Raw genomic sequence first — 6,295 nt, forward strand, 5'->3', positions numbered from 1 at the left:
TTGTGTAATCTTAGGCAAGTTGCTAAAATTACTGGGGCTCAGTTTTCTCAGTTTGTATTGTACAGACTTTTTATATGGATTAAATTAATTAACCCATGTAAAACACTTAGAATAATGTCACAAAAGACACCTAAAAATATTAGCTATTACAATTCACAAAAGAGTCAAAGGAAAAGATAATAGACACATATTACTAGGTGTGCCAGTTAATAATGCAGATTTTGTAATCAAAGAAAACATGATAATTTCAAGAGAAACATCAGAAGTGCTTTATTCAAAGTAATGTCCAATGCTAGCTACACATTTCCCCCATCTTTTAGGTAATTTGTGGATACTGTCCCAATAGAACTTTTCTTGATTTGAGGCAAACCATTCAAAGATCCAATTTTCCACTTCTTTGTACATTTTGAATTGCTGTTCAGAAAGTGCATGTGCCATTGATTGGAACAAGTGGTAATCTGAAGGAGCAAGGTCTGGTGAATATGGTGGGTGGGTTAATACTTCCCAGGCAAGATCTTTTAACATGTCTTTAACTGGTTTTGAAGTGTGTGATGGTGTGTCGTCATGAAGCAAAATTACTTTGCCGTGTCTTCTGGCACATTCTGGTCTTTTCACAATCAAAGCGTGGTTCAAATTGATTATTTGTTGTTGGTAGCGATCAGTATTAATGGTTTCACCTGGTTTTAGAAGCTCATAATACACCACACCTTCCTGATCCCACCAAACACAGAGTCTTCCCAAAGCGATTTGATCTTGCAGTCGATGATGTTTGACCTGGTTCAACCCATGATTTTGCGCGTTTGGGATTCTCAAAATAAATCCACTTTTCATTGCCAGTCATAATTCGATACAAAAAAGACTCTTTCGTGCCACTGAAGCAACATTTTTTTTGCATTTTTTTTAAATTTTGTTTTATTGCTTAAAGTATTACAAAGAGTATTATATGTCTCTTTTTTTTTCTCCCCTTGACCTTCCCCTGGCCTCCCCTACCCCCCAGTGTCTTGTGTCCATTGGTTATGCTTATATGCATGCATACAAGTCCTTCGGTTGATCTCTTACCCCCCCTCCCCCAACCCTCCCCGGCCTTCCCACTGTAGTTACATTTTACTGATGACTTTTTGGTTTTCCATTTGTCTTTCATTCAGTTGATGTGGCACCCATTTTCCTTCCTTTAAAATCTTTCCCATTGCTTGTAAATGATCAGAAATTGTTTGCTGAGGAACATTTAATCTTTCTGCAAGTTGTTTTTGAGTTTGACACCGCATCTTAATCCAACCATGCTTGTAATTGTTGGTCTTCAAACTTTTTCGGTTGACCTGGATGTTCTTTGTCTTTCACATCAAAATCATCACTTTTAACGTGTTTAAACCAGCATTCACAAGTATCTTGAGATGGAGCATGTTCACCATAAGCTTCCCGAAGTATATGATAATTTTTTCTTCAAAATAAAGTAATGAATTAAAACTTCCCGCAAATGCTCTTTTTTTGGCACGAAATTTGACATTTTTAAGCGTAAAAATATCTATGATGTGAACACCTTCAGAAAATTTGACATGTGAAATTTTGAAGCTTGCTGTCAGTACAACAAAATAGCATACATATCAAATCGCATATATATCAACATATGTGTAACTCCATCTATTGAAAAAAAAATCTGCATTATCAACCAGTACACCTAGTATAGGCCAAGCAGTCTGCTTTGCTTTTTATATAAATTATGTAATTTAAAAATTCCTACCTCAACTTTATAGAGTAGGACTATTATACCAATTTTAAAGAAGTAAATTAAGACTCAAAGGTGATAAGTAACTTGTACAGTTATACAATTGGGAAGTAGCAAAGAAAGGATTTATACTCAGTTCTGAGTCCACATTCCACTGTAGCCTTACTGCCTTAGAGATATTTAATGAGACTGACATGAGTTCAAAGGGAAAGCATCAAAATTAGACCTAATCATTCATATTTGTTGAATATCTTTCTTGTGTTGGGATATATTCTAAGCCCCTATACCAGCCGTGGGCAAACTACGGCCCGCGGACCGGATCTGGCCCGTTTGAAATGAATAAAACTAAAAAAAAAAAAAAAGACCGTACCCTTTTATGTAATGATGTTTACTTTGAATTGATATTAGTTCACACAAACACTCCATCCATGCTTTTGTTCCGGCCCTCCGGTCCAGTTTAAGAACCCATTGTGGCCCTCGAGTCAAAAAGTTTGCCCACCCCTGCCCTATACCCATGAAGCTCTTATATTCTGCTGGAGGAAAAGAGACTAAACAAGTAACCTAACAAAGTCATCTCAGATAGTCAAGACAAGATGAAATGATACAAGCTGACTAGGAAAGAGGAATGTCCTCTCTGAAAAAGTAACTTGAAGGAAGACCTTGTTGGGGAGGAGCCAGCCCTGTAAGGACTTGGAAGATAGAAAAGTCAAAGCCCTGAGATAGGAATGAGCTCTGGTATTTCAAGGAACAACAACAAACCAACAAAAATGGTGCAGCTGGAGCAGAGTAATGAGAGGTTATAGCAGTTTTGAAATTGCCAAGTAGGCAATAAAGAAATCATGTAGAGTCTTATAAGGTGTGGTAAAGAGTTTCAATGGTATTGTAAGTGTGGTGTGAAAAGGATGCTTACACAAGGGACAAGATGCGATTTATATTGTTAAAGATCACTGGCTGATGTGTAGAGAATTGTGGGGAGGCAAGAGGAATCAGTTCAGGTGATAATTGACAGAAGTTGCTGAGGGAGTGTAAGAAAATGAAAGAAAAAGAATCGAGAACAACTAGGTTTTTTGGCTTGAGCAACTTGGTGGTGGATAAAGGTTATAAATATTTCTCTCTTTTCCGCATCCAGCATGGCTAGAGAGCGGTCTGGTTCCTGAGTAGGGGTGGCTGGAGATTGAGAAAATGAAAGAAAGAGACAGACACAGAAATAGAAAAAGCTGGGGCTGGGTGGGACAGCTGTCCTCTGATGGAGAGAGTGACCCAGAGTCGATCAGCGCATTTTTTTTTTTAAATATATTTTATTGATTTTTTACAGAGAGGAAGGGAGAGAGATAGAGAGTCAGAAACATCGATGAGAGAGAAACATCGATCAGCCGCCTCCTGCACATCTCCTACTGGGGATGTGCCCGCAACCCAGGTACATGCCCTTGACCGGAATCGAACCCGGGACCCTTCAGTCCGCAGGCCGACGCTCTATCCACTGAGCCAAACCGGTTTCGGCCAGCGCATTTATTTTATACAGCAAAATACCAGGAAGTTTTACTGAAGCCCAAGACAGGAGATTATGTGCATTCTTGTAGCTTCTTTGTAATCGTCACTTCTGGGTGGGCCCAGATAATTGTGTTTGTTTCTGGTGCTTGGCTGGATTTAGATAATGAAACCCACCCCCCTGGCACCTGAGCTGAAGGTCAGGCTGACAATACACCTGCCTCTGGCAAGGTATGTTTCCAGGGCATGGCTCTGCCAGGCACCACTGGATTCAGATGACAATCAGCTCAGGGGCCTTTCCCAGGCGCTCTCTACAAAAGGTTCCACTGCTTGAGATGGCCTAAACTTAAAGATGAAACATTATGGAAGAAAAATTCAAGAATTCTGTTTTGGGTGGAACTTTCCAGAATGCTTGGTGAGAGGTAAAGGAGCGGCGGCCTCCTGAGCTGCATGCAGCAACGCGCTCTTCCCAGCTCCTCCACACCTGCCTCGGCCCACTCACCGGCTGTCATAAATGGTGAAAGAAACCACTTACTATGATGTTTTGGGGGTCAAACCCAATGCCACCCAGGAAGAACTGAAAAAGGCTTATAGGAAGCTGGCCTTAAAGTACCACCCTGTTAAGAATCCAAATGAAGGAGAGAAGTTTAAAGAGATTCCTCAAGCTTACGAAGTGCTCTCTGATGCAAAGAAAAGGAAATTAAATGACAAAGGAGGAGAACAAGCAATTAAGGAATGTGGAACAGGTGGTGGTTTTGGTCCCCCCATGGACATCTTTGATATGTTTTTTGGAGGAGGAGGAAGGATGCAGAGAGAAAGGAGAGGTAAAAATGTTGTGCATCAGCTCTCTGTAACCTTAGAAGACATATAATGGTGCAACGAGAAAACTAGCTCTACAAAAGAATGTGATTTGTGACAAATGTGAAGGCCGAGGTGGTAAGAAAGGAGCAGTAGAGTGCTGTCCCAATTGCCGAGGTACTGGAATGCAAAAAAGAATTCTTCAGATAGGCCCTGGAATGGTTCAGCAAATTCAGTCTGTGTGCATGGAGTGTCAGGGCCATGGGGAAAGGATCAGTCTAAAGATAGATGTAAAAGCTGCAATGGAAGGAAGATAGTTCGAGAGAAGAAGATTCTAGAAGTTCATATTGATAAAGGCATGAAAGATGGCCAGAAGATAACATTCCATGGTGAAGGAGACCAGGAACCAGGACTGGAGCCAGGAGATATTATCATTGTTTTAGATCGGAAGGATCATGCTGTTTTCACTCGACAAGGAGAAGACCTTTTCTTGTGTATGGACATACAGCTGGTTAAAGCTTTGTGTGGCTTCCAAAAGCCAATAGCTACTCTTGACAACCGAACCATAGTCATCACCTCTCATCCAGGTCAGATTGTCAAGCATGGAGATATCAAGTGTGTATTAAATAAAGGCATGCCAGTTTATCATAGACCATATGAAAAGGGTCGCCTAATCATCGAATTTAAGGTAAACTTTCCTGAGAATGGCTTTCTCTCTCCTGATAAACTCTCTTTGCTGGAAAAACTCCTACCTGAAAGGAAGGAAGTAGAAGAGACTGATGAAATGGACCAGGTAGAACTGGTGGACTTTGATCCAAATCAAGAAAGACAGTGCCATTACAATGGAGAAGCATATGAGGATGATGAACATCATCCTAGGGGTGGTGTTCAGTGTCAGACCTCTTAATGGGGCCAGTGAATAACACTCACTGCTGGCATTTTATATACAGTAGTGAATGAGTGAAGGACTGTAACCATAATATGCTCACTACTTACTATTGTTTTTGTTTTAATATTCAAGTATAGTAGTGTTTTAAAAGTTAAATGAAGAATAAACACAAATATAAAAGCTCTGACTTTGCCCTATATGTATGATGACTTGTGTGCAAGATAAGTTTAATACCTGTAAAAAAATTCCCCTAGCATTTGCTAGGCCATACTTTGTAATTAATTTCAGCTATGTACATGGAATAGCTTAGACTGAAATGCTAGATATATGTATTGACTTTGGTGTGTGACCCTTAATTGTTAAGCTATGAAGTTACAATTCTGTATTTAACCGACAGTCAGACAAAGAACTGAATTTGTAGAGAAGTGTTAGTTTGTATAGTTGTATTAAGTGGGATTCATTGTGATGCCTCTGCATTTATTCTGTTGCCTCAACTGTTACTTGAAGGTGGCATGCCATATAATTTAACCTGTGGTATCAGTGATAGAAATGATACCTTTCCAAAGAAGGGGTTTATCATAATCTGCTTCTTGAGGGCTTGCACCTGTAGAATTGCATTCCCTTCTGTGGTGCCATCTTTTTTATTATTATTATATACTAGAGGCCCAGTGCACAAAAATTTGTGCACTCGGGGGTGGGGGGGTGGTCCCCCAGCCCGGCCTGTGCCCTCTCGCAGTCTGGGACCCCTCGGGAGATAACGACGTGCTGGCTTAGGCCTGCTCCTGGGTGGCAGAGGGCAGGCCCAATCCCTAGGTGCAGCCCCTGGTCAGGCTCAGAGCAGGGCCGATTGGGGAGTTGGGGCACCGCCCCCTGTCATGCACAGAGCAGGGCGGATTGGGAGGTTGCAATGCCACCCTCAGTCACGCTCAGGGTAGGGTCGATTGGGGGGTTGGGGACCGCCCCCTGTCACACTCAAGGCAGGGTCGATGGGGAGGTTGCGGCACCACCCCCTGTCATGCACAGAGCAGGGCCGATCAGGGGGTTGGGGCGCTGCCACCTGTCACGCACAGAGCAGGGCCCATCAGGGGGTTGAGGAGCTCCCCCCTGTCACTCACAGAGTAGGGCCGTTAGGGGAGTTGGGGCACCACCCCCTGTCACACACAGAGCAGGGCAGATCAAGGGGTTGGGGCGCTGCACCCTGTCACACTCAGGGCAGGGCCAATGGGGAGGTTATGGCTCTACCCTGTCACACACAGGGCAGGGCCAATGGGGAGGTTATGGCTCTACCCTGTCACACACAGAGCAAGGCCTGTGGAGGGGGGTTGGGGCACCACCCTCTATCACCCACAGAGCAGGGCCGATCAGGGGGTTGGGGCACCGCCACTGTCACACTCAGG

At 42.8% G+C, this 6,295-nt stretch overlaps 1 pseudogene; it reads left to right on the plus strand.

Moving 5' to 3' along the window:
• The first annotated feature begins 26 nt into the window (after window positions 1-26).
• Window positions 27-5,117, plus strand: LOC139020138 (dnaJ homolog subfamily A member 1 pseudogene; annotated as a pseudogene).
• The last annotated feature ends 1,178 nt before the right edge of the window (window positions 5,118-6,295 follow it).

Source organism: Myotis yumanensis, unplaced genomic scaffold (assembly GCF_028538775.1).
Source record: "Myotis yumanensis isolate MYYU_CA2020_CCGP unplaced genomic scaffold, mMyoYum1.0.hap1 SCAF_1, whole genome shotgun sequence".
Classification (NCBI taxonomy): Eukaryota; Metazoa; Chordata; class Mammalia; order Chiroptera; family Vespertilionidae; genus Myotis; species Myotis yumanensis.